Below are 19581 nucleotides of genomic sequence, written 5' to 3'. Positions count from 1 at the left end.
ATACGTGCGTAGCGAACACGGGACCCCGAGCTAATGTGGCCCTCCTTCCTTTCCGGGCTGCATACCTTCCTTTTCCGCATCCTTCCCTATCCCCCATCTTGTCCCCCCGCACCTCTGGCTCTTTCCTTCCCTTTCTCCCCCTCTGGGAGTATGGTTTGTGCCTATGTCCGGAGACAGACGCTCGTAAATGTAACGCATTCTTCGCCTTCTCTGCTTGTATGTCTTCATCCTTCCTTTGTCCTTCTCTTTTCCTTACCTCCTCTCTTTACCCTTTTCTCCGCTGCGGCGTTTGAGACCTCTCTTCTTTCCTTTCCCTTTCTTTGTTTTTCCCTTTCTCTTTCTTCCTCCCTGTGCGTGTCTGAAGGCCGACCCACGCATTTTCGTGCATAGCCGGTGACGGGGTAATGCGTAATTCCCCGCCCCGGGTAGACAGGTAGGACACGTACGTACCCCCTGGTAACGGCCAGGTCCAGGGAGGGGTGGTTACCCGAGCTAATACCTTCCAAAAGTGCCGATCGGTCCCTCCGTCCGTTTGTCGGGTGGTGTGTCCTGAGGTGTGAACAATCACCTGAGGCGGGAGTGCCCTCAGAGAGGGCCCCCACAAGGGAGGAGCGCACCATCGGAGACGCCGGTAATCATGGGGGATTCTTCCGCAATGGTTTCCTCATCTTCCACTATGTCTGCTCACAAGCGTAAATTCACTGAGTCTCAGCCACAGACAGCTCTTCAATCGTTGCCACAGTTCCTTGTTGTTTCTCGGTCTGACGAAGGTCACGACTTCTCCACGGTCAACCCTTTCATTATTCAGAAAGGTGTCGACGCAATTGCAGGTCCTGTAAAGTCTTGTTCCAGATTACGGAATGGCACCTTGTTGTTAGAAACAGTCAGTGCCCTCCAGCCACAAAAATTGCTGCGTACTTCACTGCTTCACACCTTCCCTGTCCGGATTGAAGCGCACCGCACTTTAAATTCCTCACGTGGAGTCGTTTATACACTCTCCCTCAACGGATTGTCTGACGAGGAAATTCAGCACTACCTGTCTGACCAGGGCGTAACGGCTGTTCATAGAGTTCTGAAAAGGGTTGACACAAACATCATACCAACCCGCATTGTCTTCTTGACATTTGACAAAGTTCAACTCCCATCGAAAATCAAAGCAGGCGACGAGATAATTTCCATTCGCCCTTACGTCCCAAACCCTACGCGTTGCTATCGGTGTCAGCGGTTCAATCACACCAGCCAGTCCTGTTCCAATCCGGACAAATGTGTTACGTGTGGCAAGGATGCCCATGAGGGTGCTTGTCCACCTCCATCCCCTCGTTGCATCAACTGTATGGGTGACCACGCTGCTTCCTCTCGAGATTGCCCCATTTTTAAAGACGAAAAGCTCATTCAGGAAATCAGAGTGAAAGAAAAGGTGTCGACCTTTGCTGCTCGAAAATTATTCGCCAGTAGACAGCCCACCATGCCTCAGACAGGAAAATACAGCACTGTCCTTGCTTCTCCTCGGCCAACAAAGGAGGCGGCCACGCAGACTTGTGACCTCACCTTTAGTGCCACGGTCGTCAGATCGGGCAGTGCAAAGATCGCCCGTTCAACCTCACCACTTTCGCCTGCCCACTCTATGGCTCACCCTTCATCGGGTTCTGCTAAATCTCGAGCCCAAAAGTCAGACACCAAGACTTCGAAAAAAGAGCATACTCATGAAGATTTTTTTACGTACCCCAACTTCACAACCATCGGTTCTTCCTTCATCTAAACATCATGTTTCCAAGAAGGCTAATAAGAAACCCAGTTCATCTCCTTCTCCGCCAATGCGTGTCTCATCTACAGCACCACCTGGCGGAAATCGCCCTCGGCCATCTTCTGTGTCGCTGAGGCGCACTGCTGGCGGCCGATCAACCAGCCGATCGCTGGTGGCAGGAGCTGCTCCTGAACAACCTATGGATCAGGATCTTCTGCCTTCGGCTGAATGCCATTCCATGCTGTCGGTCGCAAGCTCTGAGCAGTCGTTGAGTTGACGGCAACCTTGGTTACATTCCTCCATTTTCTGTTCACCCTATGTCCATTATCCACTGGAATATCTGCGGCATTCGAGCCAATCGGGATGAATTGTCGATCCTCTTACGATCCTACTCGCCGGTCATCTGTCTTCAGGAAACAAAGCTGCGTCCCCATGACCGCTTCGTTCTCCCCCATTTTCAGTCCGTCCGATTTGATCTCCCCTCTGTTGAAGGCACTCCAGCCAATGGAGAACTCATGATTCTTCTCCATGATACTCTCCATTATCACCCAATCCCCTTAAACACTTCCTTCCAAGCTGTCACTGTCCGTCTTTCCCTTTCTGGATATACCTTTTCTCTTTGTACTGTATACATTCCATCGTCCACACCAATGGCATGAGCTGATCTCCTTCATTTTCTTGGTCAGCTTCCACCCCCCTATTTGCTGGTTGGGGACTTCAATGCCCACCACCCCCTTTGGGGATCTCCACATCCTTGTCCACGTGGCTCACTATTGATAGACGTCTTCCACCAAGCGGATCTAGTTTGCCTCAACACTGGAGTCCCTACATTTTTGTCTGCCTCCACAACAAATTTCTCTCATTTGGACCTTTCGGTCAGTACTATTCCACTAGCTCGGCACTTCGAATGGTTCGCCCTTGATGATACACACTCGAGTGACCACTTTCCATGTGTCCTTAGACTGCAGCCTCAACTGCGATATATGCGCCCACGACGCTGGAAGCTTGCCCAAGACGATTGGACACTTTTTTCGTCTCTAGCGACATTCGATGACCGTCACTTTCCTAGCGTCGACGATGAGGTCACACATATTACAGACGTTATTCTTACAGCTGCGGAACATTCAATACCACGCACCTCCGAATTGCCCCGGTGCCCCCCAGTTCCTTGGTGGAACGAGGCATGCCATGACGCAATACGTGAGCGGCGACGTGCTCTTCGTGTTTTCCGCCACCATCCTACTTTGGTCAACTGTATCCGCTATAAACAGTTCCGTGCGCGATGCCATCAAGTCATCCGTGATAGCAAGAAGGCAAGCTGGAAATTCTTTATTAGCTCATTTAACACCTTCACTCCCTCCTCGGAAGTTTGGAGTCGGATTCGACGGTTTTCAGGCGCGCCTAGTTTCTCGCCGGTCTCTGGGCTCACTGTCGCGCATGACACATTAGTGGACCCCCTCACAATTTCTAACTCATTGGATCAACACTTTGCTGGGGTTTCGAGCTCTTCAAATTACCCGCCAGTGTTTCTCCCGAAGAAACGTGCAGCTGAAGTGCAACCTCTTGCTTTCTTCTCTCAAAATCGCGAAAGCTACAATACTGTTTTCTCCATGCGGGAATTCCAACATGCACTCTCTTCTTCTCGCTCCCCCGCCCCAGGACCGGATGGTATCCACGTCCAAATGTTGCTGCATCTATCAACCCATAGTCTGCGTTACCTCCTTCGCCTTTATAATCGAATTTGGATCGACAGTACTTTTCCCAGACGATGGGGGAGCTATCGTCGTTCCTGTTCCAAAACCTGGAAAGGACAAACATCTCCCCTCTAGCTATCGCCCCATTTCTCTCACGAGTGCTATGTAAGGTTTTGGAGCGTATGGTGAATTGCCGTTTAGCTTGGTGGCTGGAGTCCCGCGTCTTTTAACACCTGCCCAATGCGGATTCCGAAAGCATCGTTCTGCAGTTGACCATCTTGTTGCTCTCTCCACTTATATCATGAACAATTTTCTCCGGAAACGCCAAACAGTAGCAATATTTTTTGATATGGAGAGAGCATACGATACCTGTTGGAGGACAGGCATCCTCCACACACTGTTCTCTTGGGGGCTTTTGAGGTCGGCTGCCCCTTTTTCTTCGCGAATTTATGGCAGAGCGCACGTTTAGAGTGCGGGTGAACACTACTCTCTCCCGTACTTTCTCCCAAGAAAACGGGGTACCCCAGGGTTCCGTGCTGAGTGTTGTACTGTTTGCCATTGCCATAAATCCAATTATAGATTGTCTCCTTCCTGATGTCTCGGGCTCCCTCTTTGTGGACGATTTTGCGATCTACTACAGCTCTCAACGGACCAGCCTTCTCAAACGACATCTTCAAGGATGTCTCGATCGCCTCCACTCTTGGAGCATCGAAACCGGCTTCCGTTTTTCTCCCAGTAAGACCGTTTGTGTTAATTTTTGGCGACGTAAGGAGTTTCTTCCACCCTCCTTACATCTAAAACCTGTCAACCTTCCGTTTTTGGACGTCGCTAAATTCTTGGGTCTTATGTTTGACAGAAAATTGTGCTGGTCCTCCCACGTTTCCTATCTTTCGGCTCACTGTCTGCAATCCCTCAACACCCTCCGTGTCCTGAATGGTACCTCCTGGGGAGCGGACCGAGTGGTCCTTCTCCGCACTGTCTTTTTAGCCATCGACATCTTTTAAGCGGCGATCCTCCCCCACTCTGTCCCCACTTCTCTCAGCTGTGGACGGTAAGACATCTTTTAACTGAATGCCCCTATTTTACTCCGTTACGCACCCGTCTATAGCTGTCGCCTGATATATCGTCAATTTTAGCAGATGACACGCGCTCGGCCGATCGCGTTCTCGAGTTTATTAGTGCCAGTGAAATGACGTGAGTCATTTGAAGCTTTTTTTGGGGACAACCAACCCCTTTCTGTAGTGGATTTTTAAGCCTTCCTTCTGCTTTTAGTTTCTCCAATTTTTTGAGTTTCGTTCCCATTGCTGCTGATTTCCATTTTCGGTTTTTACTGTTTCCTAAGTCATGGATCGGGCACTAATGACCATAGCTGTTTTGCGCCCTAAAACAAAAAGTCTCTCCTTGGTCAAACAATAGAGGAATAGAGTTTATCATTAATCACCCTTTGGTAACCAATATTCACTATAAACAACTACTGACATTGCCACATTTCATTGTGAAGTGGCACTAGTTGTTTATGATGTGTGTGTGTGGGCTTTCTGTAGATGCCATTATATTTTTCTTGGTCAGTGAAGCCCTGTCAAGGATTTTAACGTCTTTGCACAGCACTCTCTCATTGCATTTGTGCCTAGTGAAAGACCAAGTGATCACTCATCGAAATATTGGCAATTGTCTATGATATCATCCAGCTGCATTCCTATAAGTTGTTTTAATATTTGCCAGCACGTTTTTACATCAGTAGAAACTGTTTAGGTCATGCAACACTTCAATGCAGTAAGCTTATCTAAACCTCTTTCAGAAGAGATGAGGGAGCACTGCAGAGGAATGAATGTCTGAAGAATTGAAATTCTTTTATTCCACTCACTCTCCTTCTCCCTCCCCACTTCTCTCCCTATCCTTGCCTCAGTCTCAACCTCAACCTCTACCTCTACCTCCCCCCCCCCCCCCCCCTTCCACCCCAGTCATGTAAACAAATTGAGAAACTTACCAGGTACAAAACTTTACTGTAAAATAAGAGGTCACTGTAATCACTGAGTTTGGTACCCATTGCTGAAAAAACACTGTAAATGCTAAAACAATAACAAACATACCAGAATCTTCTGTGGCCTTACAAAGCATTTCTACTTAATAACACTACTCAACAGCATTTTGCATCTGGGATGTGATACATCAACTAGTATGTATTTTGGTGTGTAGAATCCGAATATATCTTTCAAAATGTTCTAACATGTACCATTTTTGAGTTTTTAAACTTTTATTTTTATTTTTCATATTCAGTATTTTGCTTTTTGCTGTTCTTCTGTTTTGATGTTAAACTGTTCGTTTTCATTTGCAGAGGAGAGCTATAAGATCTACAAATCATCAGTAAATGGTTGGTGTGGTAATCCAGTGGTGTGAAAGAGATCCTCAGTGAGTGTTTCCTGTGAAACGTAGTGCAAACTTTTTGTGTTTAAAACTTACACTAAGAAAAATGGCAACTAGTAAACCTCATTGCTGTCTAAACCACTCCAACAACGTTCGTCATGTGTGTGCGAAATTCACTCCAAAAGCCCAAATAAAACCAATCACTGCTTTGAGTGAGAAGGCATATTGCCTGCATAACCTGTACTACAACCTTAACCGAGTCATTGAAAGGAAAACACCAAGCCATGCCATTCGCTATTCTGATCGTGTGGTGTGAACCTAATGACTGTTACTTCTGTCTTACAAATATTTTGGGACATTCGAGCAAAATTAGACATAAAATAAAGTACCCAAATGTATCTTCAATGCATTTGGCTGTGCCCTATTATGAGGGACTGCCTGTTCCTGTCTGTAACTTGACATCCACGGAACCAGACACGATGTTAAGTGAATCAGAAAGTGTTAAACATATAGAAGAGTACTGTCCTCAATATCCTGACACTTCGCCGCAGCTCTTTAATCAAAAGGAATTGAACGATTTGGTTCATGATCTATAACTTTCGAAACAGCAAGCTGAACTCTTGGGGTCGAGACTGCAACAACGGAACCTTCTAGCTCCAGGGACAAAAATTGCCAGATTCAGATCAAGAGGTGCTTGCTTCGCTCAGTATTTCGATATGCAGAATTCAATGTGTGTAAGTAGAGACCTCAATGGTCTGATGATGCAGCTAGGTGTACAACATAATCCACAGGAGTGGTGACTATTTATTGACTCCAGTAAAACCAACTTGAAAGCAGTACTACTGCATAATGGCAATGCATTTCCATCGATACCTTTGGCTTACACAGTAGAAATGAAAGAAACTTCTGAAACCATGGCTTTCCTGCTAGAGGCAATCAAATATAAGGATCATGAATGGCAGCTTTGCTGTGATTTAAAAGTTGTTGCACTCCTTACAGGTTTACAGGCTGGATTCATGAAATACTGCTGCTTTTTTTGTCTTTGGGACAGCCGTGACACCAAGAACCACTATACAGTCAAGGAATGGCCTATAAGGAAGCCATATGTTCCTGGTAATGTAAATGTGAACAATACCCCCTTGGTTGAGCCCGATAAAATCATTTTGCCTCCCCTTCATATCATGATGGGCCTTATGAAGAACTCCGTAAAAGCTCTGGATAGAGAAGGTGAGGCCATCAATCACTTAAAAGAAAAGTTTCCCAAAGTAAATGAGGCAAAACTAAAGAAGTATATTTGTTGGACCACAGATAAGAAAATTTCTGAAAGATCCAACCTTTGATACCAAACTCACAGATATCAAATTAGCTAATTGGTCTTCTTTTAAAGCAATTGTGCAGGCTTTTTGGGTAACAGAAAAGACAAAAACTATGTTACCATTGTGAATGATCTGGTGGACAACTGTAAGAACATGGGTGTAGAGTGTCGCTTAAAATTCACTTTTTACATTCTCACCTTGATTTCTTACTGGAAAATTTGGGAGCTGTAAGCAATGAGCGTGGTGAACGCTTTCACCAAGACATTCTTACCATGTAACACCATTACCAAGGCCATTGGAATCCTTTGATGATGGGTGACTACTGCTGGGATCTTGTTAGGAAGAGTGATGAAATGGCAAAAAAAAGAACGGCTCCGTCACCACATTTTTCAAAAACCAAAGACGATTAAAGGTGAAAATATCTTCTGAACTAATTTGGACTTTTTATTGGCATCATGCCCATATATACGTACAAAATAGTATTTATTTCAAACGTTCTGAATGTGTTTTTTTGTTTGACTTAATTGTATCAATTTTCACTATTACCATTTTTTTTATTCTGCTGTGTATCTAGGAAATGCGACATCACAGAGAAAAACTGATTTTACCAGTGTACTCAGCACCCCAAAATGAGGTAAATCCATCCATTTACAAACCAGATGCAGAAAAAAAGTTTAAATTTGTTAATTAGTGTAATTCATGCCTTGTATATAATTGGACTAAAAACAAGAAGAAAAGAAAGCAACACAATTCTCTCCTACAGAAATCTTAGTACTAAATGGGAGAGTTTATGACTGATGAACTGATAATTTAAGTAAAACGTAGTTGGTCATAAAGGTTGCTGAGTTAACATAGCAATTTACTCAGGAGGGAAAAATCATATTAATAATAAGGCACTCACATCATTCATACTCTTATGGGATGCTAAAATCCCATATTTAATATTTTCCAGTGATTTATAGAATTTATTTTCCTTGAATAACTCAGTTTTCAAAATTACATCAATGTTAGGCTTCTATGTTGCCAATAAATATATTTAAGTATGAATCCTCCTCGTTGTTGTTGTTGTTGTTGTTGTTGTGGTCTTCAGTCCTGAGACTGGTTTGATCCAGCTCTCCATGCTACTCTATCCTGTGCAAGCTTCTTCATCTCCCAGTACCTACTGCAACCTACATCCTTCTGAATCTGCTTTGTGTATTCATCTCTTGGTCTCCCTCTACGATTTTTACCCTCCACACTGACCTCCAGTACTAAATTGGTAATCCCTTGATGCCTCAGGACATGTCCTACCAACCGATCCCTTCTTCTAGTCAAGTTGTGCCACTAATTTCTCTTCTTTCCAATTCTATTCAATACCTCCTCATTAGTTATATGATCTACCCATCTAATCTTCAGCATTCTTCTGTAGCACCACATTTCGAAAGCTTCTATTCTCTTCCTGTTCAGACTATTTATCGTCCATGATTCACTTCCATACATGGCTACACTCCATACAAATACTTTCAGAAACGACTTCCTGACACTTAAATCAATACTCTATGTTAGCAAATTTCTCTTCTTCAGAAACATTTTCCTTGCCATTGCCAGTCTACAGTTTATATCCTCTCTACTTCGACCATTATCAGTTATTTTACTCCCCTAATAGCAAAACTCCTTTACTACTTTAAGTGCCTCATTTCCTAATCTAATTCCCTTAGCATCACCCGACTTAATTCTACTACATTTCATTATCCTCGTTTTGCTTTTGTTGATGTTCATCTTATATACTCCTCTCAAGACACTGTCCATTCCGATCAACTGCTCTTCCAAGTCCTTTGCTGTGTCTGACGGAATTACAAAGTCATCGGCAAACCTCAAAGTTTTTATTTCTTCTCCATGGATTTTAATACCTACTCCGAACTTTTCTTTTGATTCCTGTACTGCTTGCTTAATATACAGATTGAATAGCATCAGGGAGAGGCTACAACCCGTCTCACTCCCTTCCCAACCACTGCTTCCCTTTCATGTCCCTCGACTCTTATAACTGCCATGTGCTTACTGTACAAATTGTAAATAGCCTTTCGCTCCCTGTATTTTACCACTGCCATCTTCAGAATTTGAAAGAGTATTCCAGTCAACATTGTCAAAAGCTTTCTCTAAGTCTACAAACGCTAGAAACTAGGTTTGCCTTTCCTTAATCTTTCTTCTGAGATACGTCGTAGGGTCAGTATTGCCTCACGTGTTCCAGCACTTCTACGGAATCCAAACTTATCTTCCCCAAGGTCGGCTTCTACCAGTTTTTCCATTCGTCTGTAAAGAATTCGCATTATTATTTTGCAGCTGTGACTTATTAAACTGATACTTCGGTAATTTTCACATCTGTCAACACCTGCTTTCTTTGGGATTGGAATTATAATATTCTTCTTGAAGTCTGAGGGAATTTCACCTGTCTCATACATCTTGCTCAACAGATGGTAGAGTTTTGTCAGGACTGGCTCTCCCAAGGCTGTCAGTAGTTCCAATGGAATGTTGCCTACTCCAGGGGCCTTGTTTCGACTTAGGTCTTTCAGTGCTCTGTCAAACTCTTCACGCAGTATCATATCTCCCACTTCATCTTTATCTACCTCCACTTCCATTTCCATAATATTGTCCTCAAGAACATCGCCCCTGTATAGACCCTCTATATACTCCTTCCACCTTTCTGCTTTCCCTTCTTTGCTTAGAACTGGGTTTCCATCTGAGCTCTTGATATTCATGCAAGTGGTTCTCTTTTCTCCAAAGGTCTCTTTAATTTTCCTGTAGGCAGTATCTACCTTACCCCTAGTGAGATAAGCCTCTACATCCTTACATTTGTCCTCTAGCCATCCCTGCTTAGCCATTTTGCACTTCCTGTCGATCTCATTTTTGAGATGTTTGTATTTCTTTTTGCCTGCTGCACTTACAGCATTTTTGTATTTTCTCCTTTCATCAAATAAATTCAGTATCTCTTCTGTTACCCAAGGATTTCTACTAGCCCTCGTCTTTTTACCTACTTGATCCTCTGCTGCCTTCGCTATTTCATTTCTCAAAGCTACCCATTCTTCTTCTACTGTATTTCTTTCCCCCATTCCTATCAACTGTTCCCTTATGCTCTCCCTGAAACTCTGTACAACCTCTGGTTTAGTCAGTTTATCCAGGTCCCATCTCCTTAAATTCCCACCTTTTTGCAATTTTTTCAGTTTTAATCTACAATTCGTAACCAATAGATTGTGGTCAGAGTCCACATCTGCCCCTGGGACTGTCTTACAATTTAAAACCTGGTTCCTAAATCTCTGTCTTACCATTATATAATCTATCTGAAACCTTCTAGTATCTCCAGGGTTCTTCCATGTATACAACCTTCTTTCATGATTCTTGAACCAAGTGTCAGCTATGATCGAGTTATGCTCTGTGCAAAATTCTACCAGGCGGCTTCCTCTTTCATTTCTTAGCCCCAATCCATATTCACCTACTATGATTCCTTCTCTTCATTTTCCTACTGTCGAATTCCAGTCACCCGTGACTATTAAATTTTCATCTCCCTTCACTACCTGAATAATTTCTTTTATCTCATCATACATTTCATCAATTTCTTCATCATCTGCAGATCTAGTTGGCATATAAACTTGTACTACTGTAGTAGGCGTGGGCTTCGTGTCTATCTTGGCCACAATAATGCGTTCACTATGCTGTTTGTAGTAGCTTATCCGCACTCCTATTTTTTTATTCATTATTAAACCTACTCCTGCATTACCCCTATTTGATTTTGTGTTTATAACCCTGTAGTCACCTGACCAGAAGTCTTGTTCCTCTTGCCACCGAACTTCACTAATTCCCACTATATCTAACTTTAACCTATCCATTCCCCTTTTTAAATTTTTTAACCTACCTGCCCGATTAAGGGATCTGACATTCCACGCTCCGATCCGTAGAATGCCAGTTTTCTTTCTCCTGATAATGACGTCCTCTTGAGTAGTCCCCGGCCGGAGATCCAAATGGGGGACTATTTTACCTCCGGAATATTTTACCCAAGAGGACACCATCATCATTTAATCATACAGTAAAGCTGCATGCCCTCAGGAAAAATTACAGCTGTAGTTTCCCCCTTGCTTTCAGCCTTTCACAGTACCATAACAGGAAGATGAAGTGTGGTTTCAGATGAGAAATTCCTGGAAGGTTGTCAGGGGGAGGCTGGGTGGAAACATTCAAGTCACAAATGGAGAGAGGTTGGAGCTGTTCGAGAAAAGATTTTGTGTGTACTTTTAGCAGATTGAGGATAGTATATTGAGAAGGTATAAATATTGAGATACCTTCCTCTATGATATTGGGGTGAAACACTTCGTAAAGTAAAACTTGTCCTTTAACAGCTGGAGCAACATTCACAGTATCACATGAGAAAGCTGCCAGTTACTTTTGTCGTATTCCTATCTGGAAGTATTTCTACCCAACACAGAATATATCACATCCATCCAAGCCCTTCAGGAAAGCCTTTCTTGCTGGCCTACATCCTTAGACACCTCTTTCACCTCCTGTAACATACACAGCTCTGTAACTCCCTCTTCTGGCTCCCAACACTGTCTTTCAACAATCTTTTGAAATTATGTGATTGATTTCATGATGCCATCAATTGCCATTCTCTTTATTTCACATATTATTGTGCAATATCGGCCTTAGGCCATTTTCATGTATCTAAAATGGAAGCATTAACACTGGATACATTAGTGACACTTGTGATTTTGACGTAGGAACAAATCTTATCTGTAAATATACTAGGCACATTATATCTTCCTTTATGGATGATTCTTTAGTAGTATATTATGCCACGTATGTCTTTGCTCATGTGACTGCATGTAATACTCATGAAATATGTTGGGAGAAGTTTCTCACTATTTTAGGAGCACATTACTTTTGAGCAGTTGTTGCTGAGCTTTAAGATATATAAGGTCCATGTTTTAACGTACTTAACACTAGGAAGATTCTAATTATTTTACAGAAATTTATTAATTAACCTACATATGCCTTTTTTCTCAATTATGTTTAATTATCATTCATCATTGGTGTAAATATGACTATGTAATTTCTTTGAAATAAATTCTAATTATTTGTTCTCTTATTGTGGTAGCATGTCATTTTTGAATAGCTGTTACGAAGATATTATATACATAAAATCAACCCAGTACTCCAATGAAACAGTAATGCGCTTGGTATATCTAGATACAGGACTTGTTCCTATGTCAAAATTAGAAGTGTCACTAATATATCAAACATATAATGCTTTTATTTTTGATACTAAAAAATGGGCTAAGGCTGCAACTGTACAATCATACATGAAATAAAGACAATAGCAACTGGAGGTACCATGAAACCATTCACAAAATTCATCACAGTGGCAGACACTGTGGCACCGAAAATCTTCCGAAGCTCTGACCCCTACATAAGTCTCAGTCTTTTTAATCCCAAATAAAGGTTTTGTTAGTTATTTGTATGTTGCATGGATTATAATTATATCTCTCACTGTAATGTGGAATAAGTTTGTCTTCCCAATTTCAGTACACTTTCCCAATAACAAATGGGCAAAATGTTGATTATTTACACAACTGTCTTAAGCAATTCTTTTTTACGTACTGTGTTTATACTTCACTAGTTGCACACTCCAAGAGATATTTGTCATGGTATGTGATGGGAATAACTGAACTGATATAAGTTACCTGGTGTATGAATTTGAAGTGACCAATATTCACTTGTTTCAGGTCATTACCAACCTTAGCCCAATGTACAATGTAGCATAAACTGATATCGTCACCATATTGTGTTGTCTTTGCTGTGCTAAATTTTGTTTTGTGTGATGTTAACTCCACAGCTCAACTCTTATTAAGTCAGGCTATGTTGGCAGCAAAAGTGTCTTCAAGGAGTCTGCAAATAATATACTAAATATCTCTCTCAGTCTCCCTCTCACTCTCTATAGCAGGGGTAGACAGGGAAACGGATAGCAGGTAGAGATGGGGGAAGATGCTTGTAATGTCTGTGGGAGCATGCAGGGACATAGTGGGAACAATGGAAAGCTAGGTGCAGCATTGGGAGTCTGTGTAGGGGGGAGAGCAAAGGGGAGGGGAGAGAATTAGAGAAGGAGAAAGGACTATGACTATGCAGGTGCACTGTTGGGATATAAGGTGTTCGCAGGACTGGAGTGGAAGCAAGAAAAGTGATGTGCAGCTGGAGGATAGGAACTGGCAAAGGTTGAGACCATGGAGGTTACAGAAACAAAATTTATTGCCAAGGAGAGTGCCTACCCCTGCTGCACACCCAAAAAAAATTGCTGCTCACGCAGCCGCAGTTGGGCCATGGCACCCGAAGGCAACAGTGTTTATGTGTTTGTCAATTATGCTTGTATGAATGTATGCGAGTTATTCTGCCTATGTCTGATGAAGGATTTAGTCAAATAGCTGAAAATACCTAGAAGTATTTTTTTATTGTTCCTGTCTGCCATGTACTACCTCCTCTATATGTTGAGTAGCTAGCTATTCTTTTCATATTATTATTATTACATGCTGGATTTTCCACTGAGTGCATCCCGTGGGTGCGTCCATAAAGCTGCCAAGTAGGTGGTTAAAAATTGTTATGGCTGAATCCTTCATTTCTTTCTGGGCTACATTAAGGTAGATGGCTATCATGTGCTCATGTGCTAGAGCACACTGTAAATATCACATTAAAATTATGTCATTCCTCTTTGAATGCAAATTGGAAATCACACTAAAATTACACCATTTCTCTTCAAAAATATGCAAATAAAATGGACAGTACAGTTTGCAGCTCTCTCTCTCCACAGTGATCAGAAACCAGTGCTGAATGCTGACGCGATGGTCAGCTGCACTATGCTCAACTCAGAGAAGAGAGACAGCAGTATTTTAAAGTGTGCATGCTCTGATGTGACGTTATCCCTTCTGGCACTACAAGTGAACCTTGCCCACAGCATAAGGTCAATACTTTTCTCTGAAACTGCATGTAATGTACAGTGCAAGTATAGAGAATGAGTAGTTTTGGAGGGGCAATGTTAAACAATTAACTGTAAAATTTAAATATATTTAAACAGTTCAATTTATCATATAAAATTAATATCTTCACTTTAACAGTATTATGAAAAGGATAGCTGCTACCCACCACATAGCGGAGATGCTGAGTTGCAGATAGGCACAACAAAAAAACTGTCATAACACACACACACACACACACACACACACACACACACAAAAAAAACCACCACAGTCTCTGGCTGCTAAGGCTAGACTGCGAGTAGCAGCACATAATGGGAGAAACAACTGGTTGGTGGTGGTGGTGGTGGTGGTGGTGGTGGTGGTGGTGGTGGTGGTGATGTGGGGGGGTTAAGGAGAAGGCTGGGGCAGGGAGGGGGAAGGATAGCAGGGTAGGGGTGGAGATGGCAAACTGCTGCTTATGCGACCATACAGGGACGAGCAGGAGAGAGGCTAGGGCAGCTAGGTGCAGCCAGTTGGTTGGTTGGTTGGTTGGTTGGTTTAAAGAGAGAAAAGGGACCAAACTATGAGGTCATCAGTCCCTTGTTCCTAATAAAAGAATGCCACAAGGGTGAGAAAAGAATGGACAAAATATATAACACAAAACAGAAAGAAAGGAAAAGCCACAAGAATGAAGGGAAGGCAACGAATACTAAAAGGAAAAAAAGAGGACAAGAAAACAAGTGAGAGACACTAGAAACAGAAGGGAGTAAAACATAAAAGCAGATTACAGTAGCTGGCCAACCATGAGAATAAAAAGGGAAAGCCAGCCACTCTGCAACACATTAAAACCTCCACCCTAAAAGCACTAGGGTGGAGGACACAGAGGTACAAAGGATATGCCCTAAAACCTACATAGAAGTATAAAACCCACTCTCACAGATAAAATGTAAAACTAAAGCTGTGGTGGAGGCATTGTCGCTGAACACCGAAGTCAAGGTGCTGGAAAAGTTAAAAGTCTGCCGCAGAGCGGTTAAAAGTGGGCAGTCCAGCACGAGGTGGAAAGCTGGCATTTGGGAGCCACAGCGACATTGAGGTGGGTTCTCGCGATGGAGTAGGTAACCATGTGTTAGCCACGTATGGCCAATGCGGAGCTGGCAGGGGAAAACTGATTCCCTGCAAGAGGCCTGCATGGAAGACTTCCACACATTCATAGTCTCCTTAATGACAAGCAGTTTGTTGTGGTGCTGTTATGCCATTCCATCTCCCAAAGCTGGAAAACCTTGTGGTGTAACAAAGAACGCAGGTCAGCTTTGTAGATGCCTATCTCCAGAAGCGGTTTCTGCGTTGCCTGTTTGGCCAGCCTGTTGGCAAGTTCTTTGCCGGGGATTCCGACGTGTCCTGGGGTCCACACTAACACCACGGAACAGCGGGACTGTTCCTGGGCATAGATGGACTCCTGAATGGATGCTACCAGAGGGTGGCGAGGGTAACACTGGTTGATAGCTTGTAGGCTGCTAAGTGAGTCAGTACACAGGATAAATGACTCGCCAGGGATGAGCGGATGTACTCAAGAGCACAAGATATGGCCGCCAGCTCGGCAGTGAAACCACTGCAGCCAACTGGCAAGGAGTGCTGCTCAATATGTCCTCCACGAACATATTCGAAGCCTACGTGACCATTAGCCACTGAGCCGTCGGTGTAAACCACTTCAGAGCCCCGGAACACGTCACGTCAGGAATCGAGAAGAAGTGACAGCGGAGAGTGGCGGGGTTAAAGGAGTCCTTAGGGCCACACAAAAGGTCCAGATGAAGCTGCGGCCAAGGCATACACCATGGAGGCATATGTGAACGGCCCCGATCTGGGCCGCCGATGCGGGAGATGGACGGGCGCGGGCGGGAAAAGGAGACGGTAAATCGGATGCTCAGGGGAATTACGAATGTGTGATGCGTAACTGGTGAGCAGTTGTGCACGTCTGATTTGCAGTGGAGGGACACCAGCCTCCACCAGTACGCTGGTCACTGGACTTGTCCTAAAAGCTCCTGTCACTAATCAAACCCCACAGTGGTGCACAGCGTCGAGTAAATGCAATGTTGAAGGTTAGACGGAGGGCGGGGTGGGGGGTGGGGGAGGTATCGGAAATGGAGAGAAGTAGAAAGACTGTGGGTGTGATGGTGGAATAGAGGGCTGTGTAGTGCTGGAATGGTAACAGGGAAGGGGCTAGATGGGTAAGGACAATGACTAACGAAGGCTGGCACCAGGACGTTTACGGGAACATAGGATATATTGCAAGGAGCTTTCCCACCTGCGCAGTTCACAAAAGCTGGTGTTGGTGGGAATGATCCAGATGGCAAAGGCTGTGAAGCAGTAACTGAAATGAAGAACACAGCATTGAGCACTGTGCTCAGCAAAAGGGTGGTCCAGCTGTTTCTTGGCCATAGTTTGTCGCTGGCCATTCATGCATATACACAGCTTGTCATGCCCACATAGAATGCAGCACAGCTGTTGCAGCTTAGCTCATAAATCACTAGACAGGTTTCACAGGCAACCCTGCCTTTGATGGGATTGGTGATGCTCGTGACCGGACTGGAGTGGGTGGTGGTAGTGGTGGTAGGGTGTACAGGACAGACCTTGCATCTAGGTCTATTCTAAATAGCCATGACAACCAACAAGTTGTCTGTCAGCATGAATAGCCACCAACGAACTGTGGCCAAGAAACAGCTGGACCACCCTGTTGCTGAGCATGCTGCCCAACACAATGTTCTTCATTTCATTTCAATGACTGCTTCATGGTCTGTGCCATCTCGATCCTTCCCAACAAAACCAGCTTTTCTGAAATGTGTGTACTCTCCCTGCAATATATCCTACATTCCCATAACCTCCTAGCCTCAACCTTATCCGTATGGCCCCTTCCCTGTTCCCACTCCAGCAATACACAGCCCTCTAGTCCACCAATGCACCCACAGTCTTGACTTCTCTCCATTTCCACCCCCCTCCCCACCCCTTCCCCCCCCCCCCCCCACCAACTTCCGTATAACCTCCTGACTGCACCTAGCTGTCCTACCCTCTCTCCACCTCGTCCCTGTATGTCCCACAAGCAGCACTTTACCATCCTCCATCTCTACCCCGCTATCATTCCCCCTCCCCGTCCCAGCCTCCTCCTCACTCCAACCACCCAGTTGCCTCTCCCATAATGTGCTGCTGCTCACAGCCAGGCCTCAGCAGCCAGAGACTGGTCGTGTGTGTGTGCGTGTGGGGAGGGGGGCATGGTATGCATTGTCTATTTCTTATTTCTGACAAAGACCTTGTTGGCCAAGAGTGCACTTTCTGAGAATCTTTATGTTGTGCCTACATGTGATTTAGCATCTTTGCTATATGGTCATTAGGAACTTAATATCATGTTCCTAACACTGTTATATTCCGTACTGGATTTTCCATTGTCTGATATATTCAACTGAGTATGGTTACAGTTAAGTCAGACTGTTACAAGTAATTTCTCCTTCAAGTATTTGTGAATAATACTGTTGTTTTCAAACAAACAATAATTGCTAACAACGAACTTCATTAGGGAGTAAATGCACTGTGGGCTGTTGTCAGTGTGCCCAACTGCTTAAAGAGATGCTTACAAGAGCTCCTGAAGTGGTCACCTCATGTTAATCCTATTACGTGCTTCTGTGCAACAAACATTTTTGTCTGGCCTCTCCTGTGTTACCCCAGAATATGATGCCAAATGACATTAGTGAATGAAATGAGGAAAGGTAAGTCAATTGTTTGACATTTTCTTCTCAACTATCTCTTATTATTAATAATGTCAAAGTTGCAGACCTTAGACATTTAACAAGCTCTGTAACATGCAACTCCCAGTTCAGTTTCTTATCAGTAAAACACACACAAATTCAGAATATCAATTTCATTTATAAATTTACTTTCATGCATTGTTTCTAATAGTGTGGCCAGTTCTTGTGCAGTACAGAATTGCATGTCTTGTGTTTCAGTGTAGTTCAGTGCCAGTTCATTCCCAGAGAACCAGATATTAATTTTCAAGTAAATATTATTCACTTTTTTCAAGAGCAGAACTGGGTATGGAAGGAGTGACCCATTTTACAACTCTTGGAAGCAGAAATGCCAAACACTGTCAATGAGCAAATCACTTGCCAAAGCAGGCTAATATTGGCTCACTTCACATCAGACTTTGCTTAATGAACCACCGTGTCAGGGCAGTTAATTAGATATACAATTTATTCTTGGTCTTCTAGATCAAAATAGGAGTTTTCAAAAGACCTCACATTTATGTCCTTTTATTTGGTGAATGATTTACCAAGAAGACTAATTCACTAACAAGAACAATGGAATGAATATTTCTTTTAAAGAAGTTAGGAAGAACTTTGCTGGTATAAAAATGTAGCCAACTATGCGTATTTGACTGGAAGAATGATGGCTTTCCACAATCTTTGGATTGCACAGGTGTGATTATATACTTTCTCAACAGTACTCTGGTTCAGCTCCTGGCTACACTGAAGCCATTTCTTTGAAAAAAGAGTATTTCATTAAGAGCTTCATATTGTGGAACAAGAATATATTGGATGACTACTATTGATGCATGAAAATAAAACTACCGTGAACAAGATCACAAACATAACAGCTGGAAATGTAAATTTTTACATGCACATGCACATGCACATCATTTATAATCACATTTTCTTCTCATTGGCTTCATTATGTTTATATTAATTTCCTATTGCTGTTCTGACTACAAGAAAATATAGATAATAACAGACACATCTTATTACTTCAAGAATACCAGTAAAGGAAAACACTCGTCACAGAGTGGCTGCACTATTAGTCTGAGACACACAGGCTGAATATCAAGATCTGACTGGTGGCAAGGTTGGTGAGGCACGATTCTATAAGCTGTCGGCCAGCCAGTAGATTGCACTATGGAGATGCCCTGCACGCATCTGAGAGTGAAGGCCCCTGCGATATCCATGGCACGCCATACCACTGTGCACCCAGGTTGTGGGTGTAGACTCTTACGTGGGCCACTACAATTGTAATAAATAAATCTTTCATACTCCAAACAAGTTTCTTCCATGTGTCCTTGTTTATTATGACAGAACTGATTATTTTTTAAATAAAGGAAGGAAACCTCTTGTGTGCTGATGGTATTATAGTCAGTCTGTCAAACAATTGCCACAGTGGGGGAATATCTGAGGTTGTATTGCAAACAAACAACAGATTGTGCCAAAATTGACTCCAGATATTTCATGTCTTGAACCAGTTCACAACAACTAGTTCATAACAGGTGTGAGGTATCAACATCAAACTTTTCTTCCCAAGTGTTACCCATTTATTTAGTTATTTCTGTAGTGATACAGCTAACAGCAATGAAATGTGTACAAGTGTTTCCAACATTAGCTACTACTGTATAATAAGTGATTGTATTGCCAATATGATGATATATTAAACTGTATTACATGAGAGATATTTTGAAATTTGTT

At 43.2% G+C, this 19581-nt stretch overlaps 1 protein-coding gene across 2 annotated transcripts in view; it reads right to left on the bottom strand.

Moving 5' to 3' along the window:
- LOC124788097 (pyrroline-5-carboxylate reductase-like) overlaps window positions 1–19581 on the bottom strand; it is a 78334-nt gene that overhangs the window by 2285 nt on the left and 56468 nt on the right. The window lies entirely within an intron of this gene.

This window comes from Schistocerca piceifrons, chromosome 1 (assembly GCF_021461385.2).
Source record: "Schistocerca piceifrons isolate TAMUIC-IGC-003096 chromosome 1, iqSchPice1.1, whole genome shotgun sequence".
Classification (NCBI taxonomy): domain Eukaryota; kingdom Metazoa; phylum Arthropoda; class Insecta; order Orthoptera; family Acrididae; genus Schistocerca; species Schistocerca piceifrons.
This window is presented reverse-complemented; position numbering and strand designations above follow the sequence as displayed.